At 41.2% G+C, this 14,125-nt stretch overlaps 1 protein-coding gene across 1 annotated transcript in view; it reads left to right on the plus strand.

Annotated features, from left to right (window-relative positions):
- Window positions 1–14,125, plus strand: part of LOC122398942 (protein turtle-like) — a 265,915-nt gene that overhangs the window by 465 nt on the left and 251,325 nt on the right. The gene's annotated exons all lie outside the window — the stretch shown is intronic.

Genomic DNA, 14,125 nt, shown 5'->3' on the forward strand with positions numbered 1-14,125 from the left:
CGATGAGCGAATGTTTAGGTTTTTTCCGCGTCGATGACTCTTTCGTTTATGATACCCAGAGTCGACAGACAGGAAGACACTCTGCATCGAACTTCGGTCGAGAGAAGTCGCTCACGTCTTTCACACGTACTTTGTGTCAAATAGTTTATCGTAATATTAAATAAGTTTAATCTGCAACCATCGCTGGCATCCCTACAAAATAGTGCTCCATACGTTTCAAATAGGAAATCGCAAGAACAAACAAAACTCTTACGGGATAAAAATCTCGAACCTAGAAACGAGAAACCAAAAACTGGAATCACCGGAATATTTGCTCTAAGTTGGTTCTATTGGTTCACCGTAACTCGAAATAAAATTTTTGCCTCCGGATCCGTTATCACCCCTCACGCTCGGGCAACTTTTTCATCAGAATATCGCGACCGTTTCCGGTCCTGTTATTTTAATCCAGCCAATACGATACGAATTCTCGAATATTCTTCGTAATCGAACAAGCGTGTCCTGGTGTTTCGTTCTCCTATTTTCGAGGATGAAACGTTCCCGCGGACGATTTTCCAACGTCAGGTCGATTGTTGCATCCCGCTTGATATTCCTCCGGCTTCCGCCGATAATCTCGCCGTTCTCGCGTAAGACCTCGTTTGCTTGGCGGGATGACCTCGCCTGAAATTGCTCGTCGAAAGGAAGAGCTTCCCCGAACGAGTCGCGAGTACTCCGGAATAAGGAAAGTAAGAAGAATTTGAAAAGTGTCGCGACAACGCAAACGTTCACCGATCGCTCCGAACGAATCAAAGTTCCGCTTGTTTCAACACCGCGTGAAGTCTAACTAAACCGTGACCGGAAAGCTTTAAAATTTAATTCGCTTCGCGTTCGACGAGGGGTGAAAACTACCCTTGGAAGCTGTCGATGAATTTACCGAACGCGCCAAGTTTTCGTTCGAGGAGTTCCTCCGACGCAAACTTTCCGCTCTCGCTAGCAAAAGAGCCTAAATTTCCCGACGATCCGGCTGCAACCATCGACGGTTTCGCGGCCTAACACGTAACGACGAAACGTTTTGCGATAGGTCGGCGGATTTTTCCCCGTTGGTGTTTCTCACCGACACTCGTTCTTCGTCGAAACGTGAAAATAACGAGACGCTCGTTAAAATTCAACGCGGAGCTTTATTGAACGTTTCGAAAAGTTATTGGAGGCACGGTTACGAGAACCGACAGGGTTTATTGCGTCGGTTGATTTAAAGACCGATCCCCGAACGCAACAGCGTCTTCCATACTGCCGTTGCCGATGTGGAACGCGATCCGTTTCTATAGCGTTATTTTTTTTAATTAACATCGGGTGTTTTAGTCGTTTGGCCTCGCGCCAGATACCAATGAACCCTTTGGAGTCTGGTCAGGCCACGGATTATACTTCGTGAGCTCGCATAATTCGGGAATAAAAAAACATTTCGTTAAGACGAAACATTCTAAGGAGCCGTATGGTTCGAAAATAATGTTTCCTTTGACTAGAATAAATTGCAATTTTATTCGTAGACAGCAGACAGGACAGGCCTGTGACTCGAATAACTTGTAATAAAATGTACGTAAGTAAGCAGAGCACTAGTGATGTTAGTATTATTTAAAAAGTGGTCTGATTAAGGGATAATTTCTTTTTGTTTTGTCACTGACAAATACGGTTTAAATATGGTCTAGACTATCGAAATGTATAGGTAAATTTTGTTACAATATTTAGCTCACGAAACACAGGAATACCCGATCGCAGTAGAAATACCAAGGAATGGCCAGACATGTCCGTCAAAGTAAATATTCCATTTACAATTCATTGGCAATGTAAAGGTAAATTCTTTAGAGTGGAAACTATGCTCCGAAGGACCTTTGTCAAGAATATTTGAGTCACGAGAACGTAAGAATACCCAATCGCAGTAGAAATATCAACCAACGGTCAGACGAGCCTGTCAAAGTAGATACTCCGTACAATATTTCATTCAGAATTCATATCCTGTTGCATAATATTAATAAAACGTATTATAAACATACATTTTAAACAGTGTTCGAGAACGAATATAAACTAGGACCACAGAAAAAAATGATACGCCTAGCTGCGAGTGGAAGTTGAAAGTCTGTGAAAGTAAAACCGGACCACAATCGATACTTTTAATATCGACCACTGGTATAAAAGCACATAATTTCCCAGAAAAATGTAAAGACGGTATTGCTACCCGAGCGTACAAAGTGTCCAAGAACGAATTAATGAGCAATAATTTTCTTGCAAACGTGCAGGCGTGGATAACCTGAAGATAATGCACTTTGACCTGTTTTTTTCTTTTTTTTCATTGGAATAGTACAAAGAAAAGTCGACGAATCGAATCACTGTATACAGTTTACCAGAATCAGTTACTCCCCGTTTACTGTTAACAATGTACCGGTGTAGAAAAATAGCCATAACTTGGGAACAATGTCAAATTGAGCACATGTTTATACGAGCTGTTTTCATTGCTTTTACGCCCTCGATTCGCTGGCTGAAGTGGGTCCCACGTGTTACGATCCACCCCGCGTGAAAGGCTATAATAATAAAAAAAACATGTCACACAGCCAGAGGGTCCGTCAGTTGTTCCGCGACGGTGAGAAAAATTCTATACTAATAATAATGAACGACAACACCGTGGTTAATTCAAAGTGGACGCGGCGGGGAAACAGAGGAAGGCACGATTATCAAGCTCTGCTAGATTAAAACACATTATTCCGCGGCGTCTCTGCAGCCGCGTTTGAAAAAGTAGCGACCCGAGTGACCGTGCAAGAAATAGTCGGCTGAAAGTCCTTTTTAAATAGAGCTGGGATTCGTATAATCCACTCTTGGGAATTCGGGCCACGATAAATACTGGAATGTTACTCTTGATATTTGATGGAGTCCCTAGCAAGGGCTTTTCACATTTGTTTCATGGAGAAACTATTTTATTTTTATTCTGTATTATTTATGTATACAAGGGGAAGCCTAGTTAGTATCTTAGTGTAAATGTACGCAGTAGAAATGTCAGGGAATGGTCAGACATGTGTGTCAAAGTAAATATTCCATTTATAATTCATTGATAATATAAAGGTAAAGTGTATTGAAGGATATTAGTATATTAGTGTATTGATTAAAGAACAGAAAACACGTTTTATGTAATCAAAATGAAATCAGACGTATATGGTCCCTATATCATATTAAACTCATTGTTCCTTGAGTTTTTACAAATATTAGATTTGCACACATTTGATGAAATAATCGAGCTGTCACAAAGCTGATACAATTATTGTGTATAATATTAGGTCAAACATCATCTTGCAAAAGCTCAGATGTTTTCTTGAATATTCTTTTACAAATGTTGCTTTGGAATTCGAGCATATGCACACTACTTGCAACAAATGACAATAACGATTCTTTAATATCACTGTGTTCCAAATTAAGAACATATTCCATGTTAGATCAACTGAACCTATATTATTTTTGTGAAAAAATTTAAATAAACTCGTAACTGAGTCGTAGAAGATGGCGTCGAGACTGTCGGGATTAATGATGTCTCGTTGGTAGTTACGACAATTTTGGCGTATTTGAAGTCCAGCGGCAGTTTCGAACACGGAGAACGCACGGTTTCCACCCCGCTCCGTGGATGGTTAATCAAGATCTCGCGAATCGATCAGTCGCCACTTGGGTGGGTTCGAAATCATCGGATGGAACCGGCGGAAGTTCCCTTTCGCGTTGCATATTCATCGCGAACGCAGCGCGTCGCGCGTGTTTGCGTCAGCTCAAAGACAACTTTCCACTTTGACGGAACGTTACGTTCCACGCGGGGGTGCTGTATTAAGCCGCGCGTCGCGGCTCTATGGCGGCTTTCACCCGGGAAACAAGACGGGGACCGGACGATTGGTTTCTCTTAGTTGGTATTCAGACCGTTTCTTGGCGTCGGGGATGTACAGACGCGGAACGATCGTCGTGCGCAAAGCTGCGTCGAAAACGATTCGATCTCGTCTCCAATGGGGGCTTCAAAAACAGGGAACATAAATTTCACGTGGAAATTTTATCGAAGACACAGGTGTCTGAAGCAACCACGATAAAATTGTCAGAACAAAACTGAAAGAAAAGAGACTCTGGAAACGCCATTTGACTTTTTCATTAAATTGTTCCACTCGTGTATGCACCGAGTTATTTCCCGTCAGAATCCACCAGCCGGAATTTGTTTAAAAGACCCCGGTGCATTTTCAGAGGCATCTTAGACAGTATCAGTATAACTTCGGTGGGTAGTTTCGCCCCCTCGAGCTCGAGTTCTTGCCGCCAAAGGAGAAATATGTATTCCTTATTTTGGCAGTTCGATAAACTCGCGAAGTTTCGTCAAACTTGCGGACTGTTGCTCGCGGGTTCCCTCGAACGATTCGCCCCGGAACTCGCAGGAAACGTCGCGTTTCCTCGTCGGAGATTTAACTCCCTCTTTTTGGGGGGAGAGGGGGACAAAAAATAGCGAACGAAATTGCCAGCTGCGAAACCGTGGGACGCGCGGTCGGCTACGAATTGAAATAATTTATTTTTTTTTCCTTTTGTACGCTCGATAAACTTGCCGCAGTTATGAATTTAACCTCCGCGAGGACATTTTTCTTCGCGAGCAAAAAACAGTCAAACGGAGCTCGAATTGGAAAATTAATACGCGAATTTACGTAATCAGATTATTTTATAACGCGTTTTAGTTCTTCTCGAATTTATAGGAGCTCGTGAAAAAATTTTTTTTTTATTCGTTTGCTTGAGTTTTTGTTGATTATTAAGATGGAGCGTCGAGTCGACGAAAATGAGCATTTTCGACTTTGTTTCCTTTTCTTTTCGCTTTTAACCGAGGTTCTAAAGCCGCTGAGGCTGCTCGCGAGATTTCTGCCGTTTGTCTGGCCCGCGCCATTCTTTTCGCTGCTTCATATTGACGCAATGGCACCATTTTTCATCGCCAGCGACAATGCGGTAAAGAAATTGCAAACCGGCGACAATTGCGTTCGCGTTGAATTTTTTTTAGTCGAAAGCGTCCGGTGTTTTGAAATTCACGTGTTGATTGGTCGTGTTTTATCTTCTGAGTCGATTCACTGCTCGATCTTTGGGTTTTTATAGGTTTTTATAGGTTTCTCGAAGTCAAAAGTAGGATTCTCCGTCTTCAACAGCTTCAACGTCTCAGTTAAAAGTTCGAACAATCTGAAAATCAAGAAAAATTGAACCACACTATCTCGCAGAGCCATTATTTACGAATCAACTCCACGTCGTACGTGAATTTGAGAATCATAAAAAGTTTGTCAGAGAAATATTTACTTTATACGCGTGTCAGAGTTCGAGTGGATCGGTTTATTGGTTTCCAAGATATTACATCAAACATCTTGAAAACCGCCGTCTCGACAAAAACGACTTTAAAGTTCGGCGTATCACACTATATAGAAACTTTAGTTGAACGCTATAATATTGCCAGTTTCTCAAATTTCTCTTTTTCTGGATTCCTCAAATCTTGGAGGAAATATAAAAATATCGATTGCGATATCAGATTGAAATTTCGAGAATCGCGTTCTTCAAACTTCGAGTTATATTTGTTTGAAATAATCACACTTTTGCTCGAGGGTGTCGAAGCGATTTCGCGTTGGAAATAAATGCAAGCAAATGAGAACAATGTTCCCGCTAGAGTAAGAGAGACGAGAGACTCTATTGAATTCGCTGACACTGCGAATCGGTAAATTTGTTAATAATTTATGCGAATATTCGGCTTCGTGCGAGGAGATATTTCAATGCGGGTCTTTTACGGTTCGACGATCTTTGCGCGGAGGTTCTCGAACAATACTTTCTGGTCGGCGACCGTGTTAAAAAGGCACGTGACTCTCGCGGCGGGAATAGAGATGCACAAAATTGCTGGCGACGTTGAATACGCGCGAGCTGCATTTTTATCGCGGCGCAAGTCCCGTGAAATCAGGTGCACACGCCCAACTTTGCCCAGCGGCGCTTCAATTAAACCGAGAGATTGCCATTATCTAGAAACGACGTGTTGCTGGTAATGTGTGCACTTTGTCTCGAATACCGGCGAAAGAAGAAAAATCAGGCATCGAGAAATTTAAAACCAAACACTCGCGTATAATTCTTTGAAAACGAAGGTTTTGCACGAATTAAAGCAATCAACTTTATATTGCGTTAATTTAAATAGCCATACAATGTCTTGGTAGATGGAAAAATGATTGAAATATCAGTAAAAATGCATTCAATGTTATTAATAGTTCGAAAGGAATTTGCAGGAGAGTGTTTAGAAATTTGCTTAAAATTAATATTCTGTAGTTGAGAATCATATTAGAGAAAAAATTGTATTAAGATATGAGAAGTAAAATTTGACTTCTTGATGAAGGTTTTGTAACTCTGTTTCTTAATTATACAACGCAGTTTCCACGATGCAATACGAATGTGCGTCGACTCGAAAGAAAGGAAGAAATTTCTCTTTTATAGTATAGACACTTTCATCGACCCTGTCAGAAACTCCCCATCGTCTGGCGTTTGGGTACAATATAGGGGTATAATGGACAGCAGCTGTTTACTTAGGGGTGGCCACCCTTTATTCCAGCTTAAGCGATACCAGAAGTCAGAATACTTATTACTATAATTAACAAGACTTATTCGACTATGTTCAATTTGCAAAAGGAAGTGATACGTAAGGGAAAAACAGAATAATAATTATTTCTAACTATTTACACAGTTTAGAGCGTGTTGTGCAACGAGAGAGAAAGAAGCGTCTGTGTCCAATATGGCGTCGCTTTGGTCGTAAACTACCCCGTCGTTCGGCGTTTTCGACGCAACATCGTCGCATAATGGGCAGCTGGTGTTTATTTAGGATCCCACCCTTTAATCGCGCTCGAGTTCGAAGGAACGACAACGGTTTCCGACGGCCATACCATAAGTCAAAAAGTTCTGACAGGTCTCGCCACCGTTTACACGTTCATCATCGTGGTGCCAGGCATCTCGCAACTCATCATACAGACAGATCACGTCAGCCCGTTACCGTCGAGCTACACAACCCTCCCCGTCGGTTCATCCTGTCGACAAACATTCCAATCTGTCGACTCCTCCACCCTTTCCTCGAATTTTAAGCCGAGCTTACCTCAGCTCCGCGTCCTCCCGCTAATCGCAGTGCAAATTTAGCAGCCGAAGATTGCTTCATTCGTTATTTGCCCACGGATTCAGGCCCCCCGCCGTCCCCCCCCCATCGGGTCAAGGTCGAGGAGTCTTCGTCGTTACGAATTCCCTTCGAGTGAATTTTTAAAATTCGATTCCGAGGGCTCTTGCGAATGGACCATTATCGATCGTTGAATTTTTTTTATAAAAATCCTGACGTTTCTTGTCAATTTTAAATATTTTTAGCGCCCAGTGAAAAAGGGATTTTGGTCAGTTTCATAAAAGTTACGGTCTGATTTATGAAACGAGACTATACTGGATTGTCAACCAGGAGGATTTATTCGTTATTTGATCGTTCTTGGGTCCGGGGATTTTTACATCAAGTGTCTATTGCTAGTCGATTATTAATTCTTTAGTGGATAAAGTGAAACTTTACTGCTCGTCGAATATGTAAGGAGCTACAAACTTGGATTTTACATAGTTAAACATTACCTCTTATAAGATTTTAACTTACTAATTTACAATACGTTACAAGGATAATTTTAGACTTTCCAATGTTTGTTCATATCAGTTTTAGTGTCTACAAAATTTGCACGACTAATCGTTCTATTTACTCAATTCTGAGCTCCAAACGTTCTGCGTTAACTTTCTGAATAAAATAGAAATTTCTTAAATATCTCGATGGCACATACAAAGGGAACGATTGAGTAATCCTTGAGTATAAAACATGGCCTTTGATTAGCTTACTTATAAACATAATATCTATGATTTTTCTTTTATTATACAATGTTTGAAGACCAGTGTTAATAAGTAAGTCATAATTATATGATTCAAGAGGGGCACCCACTATGCTTAGTATCGAGACAAAAAAATTTATGTTGAGCCCTCTCAATGATAATTAGAATCGATTCTCAAACCGTTTCCTTTCCCAAAACGAAAGTGAAAATGATTCATAACCCAGATCACAGCTTATTCTGTTTGTTTCAATTTTATAGAATTTACATAGATTTCCCGGGGAATAAACATTGTTTTAATCCCTTCGAGAAGGAACGAACGTTCGCTTTAAGAGTAATTAACGTCGAATCGAAGATTTCATCGGGTGGTATTCGCGTCTCCTCGTAACACGGATATCTATAGTGCTCGCGAGCGTCTCGAGTAATCATATTATCGCATTATCAGAGTAACACGGATTCCCGCGACGTCCTTGTTACGCGCTCGGTACGAACAGTTCGCATATAATTCGGTCAATTCGGGTAACACGGATGTCGGTCGTTTTGGAAATTCCTTTGGCCCGCGCGACTGATAATCAAACTGCACGCATATCCGGTGATCCTCGTTATATACGAACAGTCGAGTCCCGTCGTTCGAATATTCGAGATGTCACTCTCCGTCTCTGTTCCATTCTCGTTATCAAATATCTCACGTATCGCGGTGTCTGACCGCGTTGTAGGGTCTCGTCCTTTCTTCGGGCCACCAGGAAGACTCGATGAAACCAATCTAGCGTGTGGTTCTCCATACACGCCAGATTCGTCACGAACTTTGTCCACGACGAATAATTTCGCGTCACTTGGCCAGAAAAAGACTACCAAACGATATGCATTAGCAAACGCGTGGATCTTTATGGCAAATTAATATTTTTGATTAATAGAATTAACGAAATGGGAGTTTAAATCTGTAAAGGGTCACACCCCCATTTAAGGGTAATAATTTATATCTTTAAGTGTCTCTGAGTCTATTTAGTTTTCTGAGTTTATTTATTGGTAAACATATTAATTTTAAGAATACAAATTATCCATTTTGTGCCAATAAATAGGCTCAGAAACGAATTATCATATTGAGGGTGTGTAACGACCCTTTACAGACTCAAAATCCCCCATTTCGTTAATTCAATTAATAAAAATATAAATTTGCATAACCCTGTTAATTTAAAAAATAGCATGTAAATTAAATATTTTTCTGTGGAGGTTTTCAAGTCACGCGAACAGGAGGAATTCATCACTCAGAGATTTTCGATTTCATCCTCCTAACGCGTAGTAATGAATTAAAAATTTCATCTCACAGCTCGGTATTAATGGCTACTTCAACAGTGTTGACGTCGTTTCCAATTCTATTCACGCGATAAGTGCATTAGCGCCAGGTTAATTAAATCTTCATCTTCTTAGACTTTATCGATTTCCCATACTTCCTAGTCCATGCATCATTCTTAAGCCAATTCAACGAGAGGCTAATCTCATAAACCTGTGCCGGGCATTCTGAAGTTGCATTTAATATTTAACCGTAGCACGTAGCACGTACGAGCTAGACGCACGCAAGATGCATTCAACAAAAAAGTAATTACACGACATTCCCCTCGTCCTCCTCCGCCCCGCGATAATATAATTTGTTTCCCCCAATTTCGCGTACGCGGTCCCCGGTTTTTCAATTTCTCTTATCGTTGAGAACGTCACGATTGTTTAATATAAATGGGATTCGTTTAGGAATGTTCGCGGGAGGGACGAAGTTTATTCTTGCCGTGGAATGTTGACCAGTAAACTTGGACTCAGATTGCAAACCGTTGATCCTGTTTGGAAACACGCGCTGCAATTTCCATGCCGCGATAATGCAATTTAAGTTTACGTCGATGCTTCGGGGAAATTAATTTTACGTTTAAAAAATGGCCTCCGTATTCCGAGCGTGTTCCGTTCAAATGAATTTTCTGACCAGACATTCTCATTAATAACACTGTTCAAAATTTTTACGAATCGTATAAATAAATCTTAGAGTTAAATACTCTTTGAATTAAATAGGAAATTTAATCAAATCTTCGTCGCACACTCGACTGTTTTGATACTTTGACTTTTATGGGTGACAGAACTTTTAACAGCGTAACTAAAACAATTAATTCTCAAGTTTCGAAAGTAAGTTCTACGCTTTTTAAGTTATGCAGTAGAATTGTCTAAAATCTAAGGTTTTAGTCGATATAAAATATTCTTTTCTGTGAACAATCGCTGCTAGAAATTAAAGCGTCGAGAAGTTATACGTCCGAGTCGACTTCTTTCCGATTTGAGTTGCGAGTTTCGAGGCGTAACGATTGGTCGCCCGCGACGCGCGAAGTCGCGTGATGCGTCACGTGTATAAAACTTCGAAGCCAATTAATCGACGTCGACGTCGTCGCCGGGGGGAAAAAGCTGTAAAGCGAAAATATCGTTTCCTGGGTCGCGCGACGCCTGAAAGGACTTAAATTGCCCTGGTCAGAGCCGTGTTCGAACGAACGTGCTCGTTCCGATCGGGCGCGCGTTAAAATGCATAATTATTCAAATTGGCTTGACCACCTTTGTCGCCATCGATTCCGCGTGCCTCGTTCCACGACGATTCGTTTCTTTGCCGGAACAATCGCCACCGAACGGAACGAACAGCCCTTAGTCAAGATTTTCAAGAACATTTCCGCAGAATCACTCATACTTAATTTCTTATTAAAAAGTTCGTAAAAATAGCACGTTTCACTAGATCGAAAGCTGCTGGAATTTAAAAATATACACTCTGTAGATATTTGACAAATTTAAATACCCTCTGGTCCACGGTAAACACAGTTTATTTATTGGGAATGTAGTTACCAGTCTGAATTCACGTTGAAAATATTCCCGGTTTAAATCAGATACAAATCCAGAGAAAATATATCCGAATCTAAATCGTTCGACGAAAGGAACGTTTATTTCGATCCCAGAATAATTTCTTTTCGACGGGGGTGCATGAATTCATCATTTATCGCGATCATGAGGAATGGCGTATTTCCAAACTGTCTTTTCGAAACGCTTAATCGCGATGGGGGTTTTATTAATCGTCCAACTTCGGGCGTGAAATATTCTCCCCGTTGTTCATAACCAGTAAATTACGTCTGGTTTCATGCTTGGAATTTTTGTCGAGGATACCCGCAAAATTTTACACTCGCGCTCTACCGTATCTTTCGCGCGATAAATCCGCGTCGGTGTTCGAAGTGAGATATTTCTCCCCGATTTTAAGAGAAACCTGTTAATCATCGCCGCCGTTGATACAGCCTCCTTCGATCAATAATTAATTTACCAATGAATTTCTCTTCGCTTTATTTCCACGGCGGAACGCCGTTCGATATTACCGTTAAAATTTCGAGTTCGCGCTTGATAAAGACGCTCGAAACTATTCTACGTCGTACAATTACTATTAATTTCAGTGTAGAGTTTAGTTGGCGAGATGTAAATTAAATTTGGGGCTATTTGTTTAGTCATTATTGAATAATGGACTGTTATAAAATGGGGGGAGGCTTTGTTGTAAAATTCGATATGGGGGGCTGATTCTTTGTCCAAAAGTCCATCGAAAGTGTGGTATAAGATTTCTTGATCGGTGCGTTCGTTTTCGAGAAAAATCGATTCTGGAAATCAGGTCTGACCAGTCGTAGGTATTTCTACTTACTTTTGAAGTTTCCTTTTTATTTACTGAATATTATTCCTTGCACGCGTGATATTTATCGTTTGTTGCTTCCAAGATGGTTAGACCTTCTCAATAATTGCAAATAATTTTGAATATTAAATAATTATTCATGAATATACGAGCATGTCTGACCATCCGTATGTATTTCTACTTACCATTTGCTTTCTCCATCGTTTATCATTTCCTGGTCATGCAGCATTTATAATTTGCTATTCTCAGCTTCTGATAGGTTAATTAAACAATTGAAAAAGGCTTTGATAGTATTGTTGACCATTCCCGAGGAATAATCGTGCATCTTTTGACGTTGACGGGGGAACCAGTGAGAAAGATCGAGTAATATTGTTAAAGAGAGACAGCATATTGTTTCTCCTTCGTTCATATCGTTCGTTGCACGAAACGTTCCCCGTTCACGATGCCGTGGCGCGATAATAACGCGAGGAACGTCGAAGTCCCGGCGAATTTGCCCGTCGCTACGCAAACTAGTCGCCGCCCCGACATTGATGGAAAGTAATAGGATTTCAACGTCGGCTTTTATTATAAGCGCGGCTTGGCATCTAATGGACGTGAAAAATGTACAGCTCTCGATAGACCCGCGACCTGAAAATTTACGAGGCTCTTAGACGCATCGCGCGAGCAGGGGTCGAAGCCACGGTTAAAGTTTAAAGACCGGATCGAAACCGGCGCGGGGCGGATAATTACCGCGAGCCGTGGGCATCTTGCGGCGATAAAGTGCAATTTAGGCAACGAGATTCGAGCCAATGCAGTTATCGTCGATGAGAATGATGATCGAGAGGGCTCGTTAACGTTCGAGTATCCGTCTTCAATATTTTATTCCCTTCCCGAATAAGCGAGCTGCTCGGATGGAGTTCCGAATCGAACGATCACGGTACAACTTTAATCATTTCGACGATGCTTCTCCTCCGCGTAATTAATTATCTGGTCTTTCAGTTAGCAACTTTGCAAAATTTCATAATAATTTTAACGCGTAACGTGAGCCAGCTTTGTCTCAAGATTCAAGTTTTAATTACAGTTTCAGAGAGTCTGCGCCAACGTATTCGATTGCTCGAGTTTCTTAATTTTGCAGAATTGTTTGTTTTTGATCGTTTGAAAAGAAAATTCGAGAATCGCGGACGGGATTCGGGTTCAACAGGTCAGCGGAGGAAAAGGTGAACTCGAACGCGGCCATTGTTCGCGATGGCCGCGAATTCCTCGCGCGGCGAGCGAAAAATCTTCCGGCTCGTAAGTTTCACGGTCGAGCGGGGTTTACACGATCCTCCGAGCGACGTTAATTGCAGAAGATTTTGCAAATGGAGCACGGGGAATTACCTCTGTAATGCGTTCGAAAATGCAGCGCCGGAGTACCGAGGGTCGCACAGGCGCGAGTTTCGCTACGGCATTAACGTCGTTTATGATGGTACTTTCCGCGGGGAACGTTGATTTACCAAGTAATCGTTGCAATAAATACGATATAAATTTTTTAAGCGGCCATTCACGCGAACCACAACCTTCCTATAAAATATTTCTAAACTTTTTTCACACCTTCCCATTCTCGTGTAATTTAACGAAAATCAATGAACAACTTTCACGATAACTTGATCGAATCATCACCGAAAGGTGTAATCGTTCCATAATTAACGACGAATGAATTAATCACGTGCTATGGTTACATTCGCTCCCATTATTGTCCTTTCTCGTTAATCATAATTATTGACTAGTCAGTAATTGGAATCATTAATCACCGACTTTATTGCACAGCGATGATAATGGTTAATCGTTAATCATGCGACAGTTTCTCAAACAATGGCCCCTACGTGTCATTTTTCTGATCAAATATAGAGATGGTCGTCGAAGAAAGATATTGCGACGCTTAGGATGGTCTATTCATCTGCCATATTTTCGAAGTCGCGACCGCAGGATGCAAGTACAGTTTTTTAACCATAATTCACAGGGTTCGTATATCACCCTGGGTCGTATACCGTTGACTATAAAAATGAACGTCGGATGAAAAAGCTGAATGACATAAGGATGTCTATCTTTATGCGACCTCGTTATTTCCTGGACTGCGACGATGCATCGAGCTCTTCTTTTTTTTCCTTTTTCTACGCGAATCGATTCTTCCGAACATTCTACTCGCAGATTCGTTGCTCTCGATGCACGTCGAACTTGTACCTATCCAAAAGCAACGATTTCCACTGCTGTTCGTTTCGAATTTTTCAGTAGAATATAAATAACAATATTTCTAAAAATCGATTCCATCGAGTCAACTAACTTCGTCCCCATCTAGCTTCTTAAGGTCACCGTAAGAGGGGCGATCCCGTGTCCCCATGATCCAACGATTTTCCTTTGGCGCAAAGCCACTTAAATTGCCTCGCGTTCGTTTCAAGCTTCTAGTTCCCCGATAAAGTACATCCCGATGCGGCCAATGCTCGTTGGGAATTGTAGTACGGCAAACGTTAACGTCGCGGCTTTCCTTTTGCGCGTAATGCCGTTTCTCGTACGGTGAATATTTAAGCATTCGTACTTCGCTGGCAATTTTCATAAAACC

Source organism: Colletes gigas, unplaced genomic scaffold, assembly GCF_013123115.1.
Source record: "Colletes gigas isolate AHSC1104 unplaced genomic scaffold, ASM1312311v1 Colletes_gigas_Sc00012, whole genome shotgun sequence".
NCBI classification, from domain to species: Eukaryota; Metazoa; Arthropoda; class Insecta; order Hymenoptera; family Colletidae; genus Colletes; species Colletes gigas.